The following is a 13,612-nucleotide window of genomic DNA, read 5'->3' as shown; positions in this document are numbered from 1 at the left end:
GGGACTCAACTATCTCACACCCTTACGATCAAGACTATTTAAGCATATGGGTAGGAAAAGTTAGTGAGGTGGAGCTGCAGCAAGCACTAGCATAAATGGTGGCTAACTTACGCAAATGAGAGAGAGAAGAGAAGCAAAGCAACGGTCGTGAATTAGAAGTGATCAAGAAGTGATCCTGAATCTACTTACGTTCAAACATAACTCCAAAGTTGTGTACACTTCCCAGACTCCACTGGAAAAGAGACCATCATGACTACACACGCGATTGATGCATTTTAATTAAGTTAAGTGTCAAGTTCTCTACAACCAGATATTAACAAATTCCCATCTGCCCATAACCGCGGGCACGACTTTCGAAAGTTCAAAACCCTGCAGGGCTGTCCCAACTTAGCCCATCACAAGGTCTCACGGTCAACGAAGGATATTCCTTCTCCCAGGACGACCCGATCAGACTCAGAATCCCGGTTACAAGACATTTCAACAATGGTAAAACAAGACCAACAAAGCCACCCGATGTGCCGACATCCTGATAGGAGCTGCACATATCTCGTTCTCTGGGCAACACCAGATTGTCCAAGATTCTGGTAGGCCAGCCCAGAGGTGCCCCTGGTGGCCACCGGTGGCTGGCAGGTTCAGACTAACACTTAGACAAGCACTGGCCCGGGGGGGGGGGTTAAAATAAAGATGACCCTTGAGTCTGTAGAACCCAAAGGAAAAAGGCTAGGTGGCAAATGGTAAAACCAAGGTTTGGCCTTGCTGGAGGCATTTTATTCAAGGCGAATTATCGAGGGGTTCCCATTATAACCCAACCGCGTAAGGAACGCAAAATCAAGGAACATAACACCGGTATGACGGAAACTAGGGCGGCAAGAGTGGAAAAAAACACTAGGCATAAGGCCGAGCCTTCCACCCTTTACCTAAGTATATAGATGCATTAATTAAAATAAGAGATATTGTGATATCCCAACAAATATCCATGTTCCAATATGGGAGGCATGATATAGCAAGTGGTAGGTATAGCAACATAGAAAAAGAGCGAGCAACCAGCAAGCAAAGATAGAAGTGATTCCGAGGGTATGGTCATCTTGCCTGCAAAGTTCTCCGAGTTGACGTAAGCTTGATCCTGGTAAGCATACTCAACGGGTTCCTCGATCACGAACTCATCTCCCGGCTCTACCCAAGGCAAGAACACAAGCAAGGGAAACAACAATCAACCACGGTGCAATGCGCAAGCAACATGATGCGAAACATGGCATGATATGCGGGATGTGATATGCAATGCATATGCGTGCTCCGGAAGGAAAAGATTGAACCAGACCTCAACTTGGAAAACCAAGTGCGCCGCTGGAAAGATGAGTTGATTTCGGTCGAAATCGATAAAAAGATCACCGGAATCGGACGCACGGTTTGCAAATGGCAAGCAAAACAATAATGGCACAAATTCTGCGATCAACAACACGATGCCATCTAGAATGCAACAAGAAGCTAAGCTACTGCACTCCAACATAGCAACAAAACACATGGCAGTGATCTACTCAAGATGTTTGACAAAAGATGCACACTGAGCTATGGCTAAATCACAGAATAGCAGGTTCAAACAAGCATGGCAAAAGTGCAAAAGATATCAGCACCACAGACTTTGTGAAAATATCAACATGCCAGGAATTAACATCAGGAAGACATGTTTAGAGCAAGATAACAACATGCTACAGGAACAGAACATAGCAAACAAAGGCATGGAATGAATCTACTCAAAGCATATAACAAAAGTACCTTACTGACCATAAGCCAAAAAAGATCAGAATATATGATGGCACCCATGTAAACTTAGCAAGTTTCGTTAACAGATTCAGACTTAGCAGAAAACTGAGCATGGCATAAAACAGAATTATGAAGGCATGTTTGTGGCTCGATTCACTCAGCACATGGCATTGCATGACAAGCTAAGCATAGCATCAACAGGAAGACAAGTTTATGGAGCTAAACAAAGCAATAATAAACTCATAGCATGCATGGATCAACTACAACAACCTTGGCAAAATTGATTAACATGTAAACAATCTGCGAGGAACATTTTATAGCAAATGTATAGCAAGATTGAGTCATGCTAGGGTACTCCATAAATGCAAATAGGGACATGGATGGATAGAGCACAACCATATGTCAAAATCATCCTTACTAAACATACTCAAAATAAGCATGGATCGCATGAATACATGGCATAAAAATAAAAGCAGGGAAATGACTTGGTGAAATTTTAAGTCCCTGAAATCAGCAATATCACGAGAGCTACTTTGCATGCATGTGCTAGTCACCACATTGATCACAAAAATACATGGCATACACCCCTGTAAAGATGGCATGGCATAGACGAAAACACATGTAGATCTCATGCCCATATGCAGCATACAATAATCATGGCAAAAATGACAAATGCTCAAGATCTGCTAAGAAACAAGAACTAACATTTTATAGCACTCTTGCATCAACAATTTGGGCATCAAGATGGACTCAAATAAGCATGGCACAATTGAACAAAATGAAGAGCACGTCCAGATGAACAATTTGATATATCATGCATGCAAAATGGATCTACGGATGAAGAGTTATGATGCGATGAACAAGGCTCCGAATGTAAAATAAAATGAATTGGTGGAATTTCGGGTCAACCTCTGGAATAGATCTAGGGTTCGTGCTCTCCCCGAGGTTCGCCGGATCCTCTTCGGAGTTTGACGCCGCAGTGGCTGCAGTTGCGTCGGAGGAGGGGAAGACTGTCACATCCTAGCTAGTTTATGCATTAGAGTGTTGCATCATGTTTATTCTTTCATCAGAAACCTGAAATGGGGATGACAGAACCCCCAGTCCCCTCTGAAATCAATTAGGGTTTACTAAAAACTTTTTCAATGAACCTGAAATGCCCTTCTAAAATGCCCATCATTTTTGTCTTGGTTCAGAACCTCTGCCAAAAGTGATGCACATTTTCCTAGGCCATCTTAGGGTTTTTGAATTAAATCATAAATATTTGAATTTGGGCATTTAAAATTATATAAAATATTTAAATGCTCAAATATCTCCAAACTAAAATTTTTCATTTTGGAAATAATCCATCTATGGACCAGGAGTAGTTTGGTGATTTTAGGAGTTGCCTAAGTATTTTATTTAATTCAACAAAGTTGCAGAAGTATTAAAAAAACAGAAAACAGAAAGAAATGGAAAAAACTTACCTGGCGCCCAGCACCCGGCCCACCTGCCGGCCCAGCCCAGCGCCGCTCCAGCGAGCTGCTTGCCGGCCAGGCAGGCAGGCAGGTGCCCGACGGCGACCGCAGCGCGCGCCACGCACCTGCTCGCCGCCTCGCCGCTCCCTCGCGCCCGGTGACGTCGTGGATCAGCCTCTCTCGCTCCCCCGAACCCCCCAGACACCCCCTCTCCTCTCCAGCTCCTCCCCCTCGCGCTCCCCCGCCATGGCCGACGCCACCATCGCCGTGCCTTCGTCGTAGCCGTGCTCCCCGCCGCCCGTGCGTCCTCTCATCGTGTCCAGGAGCTCCGCCGCTGTCCACTTCCATCGAGCAGCCGAGCCCCGAGCGCTCGCAACGCCCGAGTCCACCGCAACGACCTCGCCCGAACCGCCGTCGCCGGAGATCCCCTTCAACGCCGTCGTCGCTCCGGTCCATCTCCGGCCACACCAAGGGCTTCGTCGCACTCACTGTGAGCTTAGCCATCTTCCCCCCCTCCTTTTCTTGCTCCCGAGCTGTGTAGCGACCTCCCGGAGCTCAACCGCACCCACCGCCGTGGAGCTCGTCGCCGACGTGCTCCCGGTCATCCTCCGGCCACTCCACGGTGTCCATCATGCTCACCGTGTCACTTAGCACCTAGCTAGCCACTCCCCGAGCCTCACCGACCCCTCTAGCGTCAAGTTCGTCTTCGGCCGAACCCCGGTGGCCGCCAAAGTCGTCGCCGGCGCCAACTCCGGCCACCCCGACCCCAACGGACTCCACCAAGAGCTGCGGCTCGTCCTCAGCTCCACTCCGGTGGTCTCCGCGACCCATTTGGTGGCCGAAACGGCCAAAACCACTTCCGCCGCCGCGTCGGGCTCGCCGGCGGCTAAACGCCGGTGCAGCCGACCCGGGTTTGACCACGGGTGGGCCCTGGTTGACTCCCCTGAGTCAATGACAGGTGGGGCCCAGCCCTGTTAATTAAACAGGTTTAGTTTTAATTAAACTTTAATTAATCTAATCACACTGACACGCGGGACCCACTGTCAGGTTTGACCCGGACGTGTTCCGTTGACCTGCTGACGTCACACTGACGTCAGGCTGACGCAATAATTGATTTTCTGGAATTAATCTAATATAGGAAATTCCAGAATATAGTTTAAACTTCAAAAATTCATAACTTTTATTCTGTAACTCCAAATCAGACAAATTATATATGAAAAATGATCAGAAAAATCCAATCTATCCATCTGTACTATTTTCATGCATGATTAAACAAGTTAACCTGATGTTTAATGCAGAACAAGGAAAAACACTTTAAAAGGCCATGTTTGAGTTTGGAAATTTGAATCTTTGATTCAAATTGGTTCAAACCCTTCTGGTCTTAGTTGCATTAGCCCAACACACTCATATTGCTATGTTTCATGCATGCATCATATTGTTGCACATTGTTTGGTGATGGTTGTGTATCGGTGTTCTTTGCGGCAGGTTCTGCCCCCGAGGAGTACCGTGATTACCCTAACGAAGAACCGTATCAGTGCATCGAACCATCAGGCAAGCAACCAACCATTTGATCATATCGATACAATCCCATGTTCTCGCTCCTGCTCTCTTTTACTGCATTAAGACAACGCGTTTCAAACTGCTGTGTGCTACGGTAGTTGAACCCATTTCCTCTGCATGACCTGTCATTGCCACAGTAACTAGATGAAACCCACTAGCATGTGTAGGAGTTGATTGAGCCATATGTATGTGTTGTTCCTACCTTGCTATGCCTGCTATGCTTAGAGTCGTGTCAGGTCTGGTTCATCTGGGTGATGGCTAGAGTGAAATGATTATGTCGGTAATGAGAGTGGTGTGGTGAACACGATTTGGTAAAGGTATCGATGAGAGGCCATGTAGGAGTACATGGTGGGTTGTTTCATTGAAGCCGACCTTAAGCACTGAGATCTGTATGTGTGATTTAAGATACAGCTACTACCATGCATTGGGCCCTGAAATATGACCCCGCTCGACTTCTTATTCACCCTAGCTCTCTGTCCAGGAGTTGCAAGTAGTTTCTGGTGTTTGTAGCCTACTGGAGGCCGTGGACAGCGCTGACCGTAGGGGTGGGCTGTGATGCGGTAGGTACGTGGCACGGTGTACCGAATACCCGTTAGGTATCTCGGGAACCCTGTTCACATCGTTCGGGGCCGTATGGGAAACCTCGGCCGGACTCCCTGCGGATGGAACCTGGATAGGCGATAAACCTGGACTAGAGACTTAGGTGTTTAGGTAGGTCGTGGTCTACACCCACGTCGGCTTTCGCTTGAAGTCTGCCGAGCACATGTCGTGTGCAGACGCTAAGTGGTGGAAACATGTATGAAGAAGTACACCCCTGCAGGGTTATCATGATCTATTCGAATAGCCGCGTCCGCGGTAAAGGACTACTTGGTTGCCTATACAGTTCATAGACAAGTAAATGGAAACTACTAAAAGCCTCAAGATAAGTGTGAGTGCCGAGGATGGCTCTTCCGTAGGAAGACGGAGGTGGATCCTCGGTAGTGTATTGAATTGGTGAGTAGTGGACTCGTGTACGCAAAACCATTTCAAGTTGGAGTCTCGTAGGTTAGCCTAGCCAAGAGTCAAAGCTGGCTTGCTGCAATAACTCCACCAACCCTTCTTGATAATATGCATGTATGTAGGATCTGATGTAAGTCTTGCTGAGTACCTTTGTACTCATGTTGCTATAATTTACATTTTTACAGAAGACGCTGCAACCCCTTCTGATGGGTTCTACGTAGACGTTGACATCAATGAGTAGGCTAAGGCCCAGGTGGTGATCCTGAGCTTGTGAAGGACCACGTAGTATAGCTAGGCTTTCCAAGCCTCTTTTATTTTCTAGTTGTCTGTACTCAGACAAGTTACTTCCGCTGCTGGTTTGTATGACTGTATGACTTGAATGCTGGGTCGTGTGACCCGTACCTTTGTGTATGTTATGTATGGCTCTCTGAGCCTTAAATAAAGTACTTGTGTCATAGAGTCATGTTGTGATGCCTTGTTGTATTTGCACATATCGAGCATATTGTGTGTATGATTGAAATGCTTGGTATGTGTGGGATCTGACTATCTAGTTGTTTATCTTTAGTAGCCTCTCTTACCGGGAAATGTCTCCTAGTGTTACCGCTGAGCCATGGTAGCTTGCTACTGCTCTGGAACACTTAGGCTGGCCGGCATGTGTCCTTCTTCGTTCCGGTGTCTGTCCCTTCGGGGAAATGTCACGCATTGAGTACCGGAGTCCTGTTAGCCCGCTACAGCCCGGTTTACCGGAGTCCTGCTAGCCCAGTGCTACAGCCCGGACCCACTTGCTGATGACCGACACGTTCGAAGCTGGGTCATGGATGCCTGTCCCTGTAAGTCTGTGCCACTTTGGGTTTACGACTAGTCATGTCAGCCCGGGCTCCTTATCATATGGATGCTAGCGACACTATCATATACGTGAGCCAAAAGGCGCAAACGGTCCCGGGCAAAGGTAAGGCGACACCCGTGGGGATACCGTGCGTGAGGCCGCAAAGTGATATGAGGTGTTACCGGCTAGATCGATGTGACATCGAGTCGGGGTCCTGACAGCGTTGGCATCAGAGCCGGACTGCCTGTAGGTTCTCCAAGCCAAACTGGTCGATGTTGAGTCTAGAAATTCTTTAGTTATATGTAGGGGAATTGTTTGTGGGTGGAACGTAAGGCTCTTTTTACTCCTTTATCTTATGACATTCTGATCTGAGTCAGTCTATTCTTCCACCGGGGGTTAAGGAATTAGGATCTATTCTCTCCATCAGGATCACGTGTTACTAATCAGTAGTACCTTATAGGTTTGATGGTTACAAGCCTAGTTCAATTCTACTATCACATTATGTTGCTAGGATGGACTCAGAACTTGATATGATGATGTTGAGTGTGTATGAAATCCTTTGTCAAATGTCTCAAATCCTTCTTGAGCATTTACAGCTGTTATGCTGCCGAAATTTTGCTAGAAATTCTAATGCCTTTGCATTATGATTGTGTTTTCAGATGGCCACTCGCGACCTCAATCAAGTGGTTCGCCTGACTCGATGCCTAGATGTACCCGGTCATACCGCCATGTTGGTCAGGGTAATGACTGAGGCTGGATACCGTTGGTATCCTGAGTACACGGTCGAAGAGCAATTCCGAGACTTTAATCAAAGCCAGTATCTCTGCACTGTCAGGATATTTCCATCTTATCCTGGGTCCACCGAGCCCCTTCACTGCTCCTATGGACTCGGGGTTACTATTGAGATGGCTGTGCAGGACGCCGCCTACTCTATGATGACCATCATGCGAGTCAGGTCTGGCCTATTTCGGGACTCTGATTTCCGGTATATGCCAGGATCACTTCCGGGAGCACAAGGGTATCTCCAGGCTATCTATGCTGACCCCACCCAGGAGGATTCACGGACTCGCACCACTGCTGAGATGCTCGAGGATAAGGACCGTGAAAATCGGGCCTTGAGGTTAGAGCTCTTCAATACCCGTGCTGACCATTGGGCCACATTGACTCGGTTTGCACCGGCGGTGCAAGCTGGATATTCGGATATGCGCGATCTCTATCCTGTGAGATCTGCTCTGCCAGACGTGATGGGTTGGCGTGATGTAGGAGGCATCACCCCACCTCGCGGTCCCCGCAGGCCACCGTCTGTTGGTCCAAGACCTCATCCTAGTCCCTATGGTCCACAAGCTCCGCGAGATCGTCTGTTTCCGGATGATCATGTTGAGCTTCCAGGCTATGGAGGTGACTTCTACGAGGACTACTACGGATCGGTCTGAGTTAGTGGTAGTATCACTAGTTCGTGTTAGCTGTGTCGTCTATCGTCCTGCGTGACTCGTGGGATATGACCTAGTTGTATCGCCTTCCGGAGGTGTAGAAAAATAATGTATAGGAGCTGGGAATGCCTCCGATGAGATGTAATCCTCTTTTCACCGTAATAGTACTTTGTTTGGTCTTGTACTAAACCCTGTATGGTGTGTATGACGATGGAATAAAGAAGCAGTTTCTGTATCTACCATGTCATACGGATGATCATCTTGCATTCCGAGTTATTCCTTACATTCTGTATCCTATGTCGGAATTTTATCATTCTGACTGAATCATTGTCTTGTTTACCTAGGATGGTCAACACGCGCACTAACCCTGCTCCTCAAGAGCAGGTCGAAGGCAGTGAAGTCAGGAATGCAAATCTGCCTCATCCTCCTTCCCTAGCCGAGGTTATGATGGAAGCCGAAAGAATAAACGGGAGACCAACCGTTTGTTGGAGCGTATTGAACAGAACACAGCACACCATCAGAGGACTAATGTGGTGTCACTCAGTGATTTCATCAAGTTACATCCACCCACGTTCCACCACTCCGTCGAGCCTCTCGACGCTGATGACTGGCTTCGCAGTATCTCTCACAAGCTGCGTTCCGCGCTAGTAGCTGAGGCCGACAAGGTCACCTTTGCTGCATACCATCTTGAAGGCCCCGCCAGTTTATGGTGGGAGAATTATGGAGCTATGCGCCCAGCGGGCCATGTCACTACTTGGGCTGAATTCAGCGAGGCTTTCCGTGAACATCACATTCCGGAGGGTCTCATGGACCGTAAACGTGAGGAATTTTGCAATTTCACCCAAGGCCGACTCTCTGTGGATGCTTACAGCAGGGAGTTTGGTAACCTCGCACGATATGCCACTGAGGAAGTTTCTACCGATGCCAAGAAGCAAGCAAGGTTCCGTAAGGGGCTTAGTCCTGAGCTTCGCCGCGACCTCCGTCTGCATGAGTGCACATCTTTTCAGAAACTTGTTAACAAGGCCATCAGTGCTGAAACTGGTCAGACTGATTATGACGCAACACGCAAGCATGGCCGTGACATGGGTTCCTCATCCGGTGCTGGTCCTCAGAAGCGCCGCGTGTGGGTGCCCAACACCGCCCTGCCACCCAGGTTCACACCGAGGCCATCTTTCCAGGCGCCTCGCCCTGTTCAACAGTCTGCACCAGCCAAGCCCTATGGGGGTCCAACCAACAATGCTCCTCCACGTACCAGTTCCGTGACTTGTTTCAAGTGTGGGGAATCTGGCCACTATATGCGTGAGTGTCCCCAGACCAACCCCAACCAATCTGCTAAAGCTGTTGGCCGTGGCAAGCCGACAGGGAAAGTGTTCCACGCCAAGCCGGCCACCGCTACACGTGGCCATGTCAACTGTATCTCTGCCGAGGAAGCTCAAGAGGATCCCAACGTCGTTCTTGGTACGCTTCTTGTTAATTGCCACCCGGCATCTGTTCTTTTCGATACAGGAGCCTCTCATTCTTTTATATCCGAAAATTATGCTCGTTTGCATAACATCGCATTCTGTGACATGCCAACCTCTATGGTAATTCAAACTCCGGGATCCAAATGGCAAACTTCTAGAGTAAGCCATGGAAATGAAATCCAAGTCGACAGACTTGTTTTCCTCGCATCTTTGATAGCCCTTAAATCTTCAGATATTAATATCATTCTGGGTATGGACTGGATGTCAGTTCATCATGCCCAAATTGATTGCTTCTCTAGGACTGTTCAACTTACCCATCCTTCGGGGAAGATAGTCAATGTCTTGACCCGAATAGCCAAGCGACAGTTATATTCTCTTAACGCCAGCCCTTTGCCAGACCTTGAGGACGTCCCGGTAGTCCGTGACTTTCCGGATGTCTTCCCAGAGGAATTGCCAGGTGTTCCACCTGACAGGGATGTTGAGTTCGTAATAGACCTCATTCCAGGAACCGTTCCGATTGCTAGAAGACCCTATAAGATGGCACCACTAGAACTAGCCGAGCTTAAGAAACAACTCGATGAGTCCTTGAAAAAGGGTTTCATCCGACCTAGTTCATCTCCGTGGGCTTGCCCCGTCCTCTTCGTCAAGAAGAAGGATGGTACGGACCGGATGGTTGTAGATTACCGACCTGTCAATTTGGTCACAATCAAGAACAAATATCCGCTCCCTAGGATCAACGACCTGTATGATCAGCTCGCTGGATCCTCAGTCTTCTCCAAAATGGATTTGAGGTTGGGCTACCATCAAATCAAAATCAGAAACGGGGACATTCCTAAAACGGCCTTTGTTACTCGTTATGGCCAATACGAGTACACCGTCATGTCCTTCGGTCTAACCAACGCTCCAGCCACCTTTTCTCGGTTAATGAACTCAATCTTCATGGAGTATTTGGATAAATTCGTCGTAGTTTATCTCGATGATATACTCATCTACTCCAAGAACGAGGGGGAACATGCCGAACATCTAAGGCTAGTGTTGAAGAAACTTCGAGAGCATCGCCTTTATGCCAAGTTTTCCAAATGTGAATTTTGGTTGTCAGAAGTGACCTATCTGGGTCATGTAATATCTGGTAAAGGTATTGCTGTTAACCCTGAGCGAGTTCAAGCCGTCCTTAATTGGACTCCACCTGAATCGGTCAAGCAAGTTCGGAGTTTTCTAGGCTTAGCGAGTTATTGCCGTCGCTTTGTCGAAAACTTCTCCAAAGTTGCTAAACCTCTAACCGAACTCCTCAAGAAAGATAAAAAGTTCGAATGGACTCCACAATGTGAGCACAGCTTTCAGGAACTGAAAAGACGCCTGACTTCTGCTCCCGTTCTGGTACCGCCAGACTTCTCTAAGGACTTTGTTATCTACTGCGACGCCTCGCGACAAGGACTAGGCTGTATTCTCATGCAAGATCGACATGTAATTGCTTACGCCTCACGGCAATTGCACCCACATGAGGAGAATTATCCTACTCATGATCTAGAGCTTGCAGCTGTAGTCTATGCACTTAAAACCTGGCGACATTACCTCCTCGGTAACCGTTGCGAAATATTCACTGACCACCAAAGTCTGAAGTACATTTTCACCCAACCGGATTTGAATCTCAGGCAAAGACGTTGGGTTGAGTTGATCACAGATTTCGACTTAGGAATAACTTACACCCCAGGGAAAGCCAACGTCATGGCTGATGCGCTAAGTCGTAAATCTTATTGTAACAACCTGATGTTACAACAAGGTCAACCGCTTCTCCATGAGGAATTTCGGAAGCTTAACCTTCACATTGTTCCTCAAGGATTTCTTTCCACCTTGGTAGCGAAACCTACTCTTACGGATCAAATCATCGCTGCCCAAAAGCGAGATAAAGGAATATCTAAAATCAAGGAGAACATTGCTAGCGGAGGTGCTAGTTGTTTCTCCACAAATGATCATGGTGTTGTGTACTTTGAGAACCGTCTAGTGGTTCCCAAGAACCAGCATCTACGGCAGTTGATCCTTAAGGAGGCTCATGAATCTCCTCTCACCATTCATCCCGGTAGTACTAAGATGTATCAGGACCTACGCCAGAGGTTCTGGTGGACTAGGATGAAGAGAGAAATTGCTCAGTATATTGCTAATTGCGACGTCTGTCGTCGTGTAAAAGCAGAGCATCAACGGCCTGCTGGCACCCTTCAACCCTTAGCTATTCCTGAATGGAAATGGGATAAAATTGGTATGGATTTCATTACCGGTTTTCCCAGGACCAAGAGAGGGAATAATGCTATCTTTGTCGTTGTCGATCGTCTTTCCAAAGTGGCCCATTTCTTACCTGTTCGTGAGAGTATAACCGCTAGTCAGTTGGCAGACCTATACATCTCCCGGATAGTGTCTCTCCATGGTGTTCCTTTGGAAATTAACTCGGATCGAGGAAGTCTTTTCACCTCTCGATTTTGGGAAAGTTTCCAAAACGCTATGGGAACCCGCCTTTCCTTTAGCACCGCTTTTCACCCTCAATCGAGTGGTCAAGTAGAACGCGTCAACCAGATCCTAGAAGACATGCTTCGAGCCTCTGTTATCTCATTCGGAATGGATTGGGAGAAGTGCCTTCCATTTGCCGAATTTGCTTACAACAACAGCTATCAATCTAGCTTGGGTAAAGCCCCTTTTGAAGTTCTCTATGGACGACGGTGTCGAACACCCATTAACTGGTCAGAGACCGGGGAAAGACAATTCTTTGGCCCGGATATGATTCAGGAAGCAGAAGAGCAAGTTCGCATCGTTCGTGAAAAGTTGAAAACAGCCCAATCTCGTCAAAAGAGTCAATATGACCGAAAACATAAGGCTATGACTTTCGAGGTTGACGAGAAGGCTTACCTTCGGGTTACCCCTCTGAAGGGAACCCATCGTTTCGGTATCAAAGGCAAATTGGCTCCTCGTTACATTGGACCTTTTCGCATTCTCGCCAAACGAGGAGAAGTTGCCTACCAATTGGAACTACCTCCGCACCTCTCCAGAGTCCACGATGTCTTCCACGTTTCTCAACTCAGGCGTTGCTTTTCGGATCCTATCCGTGGAGTGGACTACGAAACGCTTGATCTCCAAGATAATCTTACATATCGAGAGTACCCCATTCGTATCCTCGATCAGGCCGAGCGTACCACTCGACGTCATAACATCAAGTTTCTCAAAGTACAATGGTCGCACCATTCTGAGGATGAAGCAACTTGGGAAAGGGAGGATCGTCTTCGACTTGAGTATCCCGCCTTCTTTCCGGAGGAACCCAAATCTCGGGACGAGATTCTTTTGAGTGGGGGTGAGTTGTCACATCCTAGCTAGTTTATGCATTAGAGTGTTGCATCATGTTTATTCTTTCATCAGAAACCTGAAATGGGGATGACAGAACCCCCAGTCCCCTCTGAAACCAATTAGGGTTTACTAAAAACTTTTTCAATGAACCTGAAATGCCCTTCTAAAATGCCCATCATTTTTGTCTTGGTTCAGAACCTCTGCCAAAAGTGATGCACATTTTCCTAGGCCATCTTAGGGTTTTTGAATTAAATCATAAATATTTGAATTTGGGCATTTAAAATTATATAAAATATTTAAATGCTCAAATATCTCCAAACTAAAATGTTTCATGTTGGAAATAATCCAACTATGGACCAGGAGTAGTTTGGTGATTTTAGGAGTTGCCTAAGTATTTTATTTAATTCAACAAAGTTGCAGAAGTATTAAAAAAACAGAAAACAGAAAGAAATGGAAAAAACTTACCTGGCGCCCAGCACCCGGCCCACCTGCCGGCCCAGCCCAGCGCCGCTCCAGCGAGCTGCTTGCCGGCCAGGCAGGCAGGCAGGTGCCCGACGGCGACCGCAGCGCGCGCCACGCACCTGCTCGCCGCCTCGCCGCTCCTCGCGCCCGGTGACGTCGTGGATCAGCCTCTCTCGCTCCCCCGAACCCCCCAGACACCCCCTCTCCTCTCCAGCTCCTCCCCCTCGCGCTCCCCCGCCATGGCCGACGCCACCATCGCCGTGCCTTCGTCGTAGCCGTGCTCCCCGCCGCCCGTGCGTCCTCTCATCGTGTCCAGGAGCTCCGCCGCTG

This window comes from Triticum aestivum, chromosome 1A (genome assembly GCF_018294505.1).
Source record: "Triticum aestivum cultivar Chinese Spring chromosome 1A, IWGSC CS RefSeq v2.1, whole genome shotgun sequence".
In the NCBI taxonomy this organism is placed as follows: Eukaryota; Viridiplantae; Streptophyta; class Magnoliopsida; order Poales; family Poaceae; genus Triticum; species Triticum aestivum.
Note: the sequence above shows the minus strand (reverse complement) of the source record.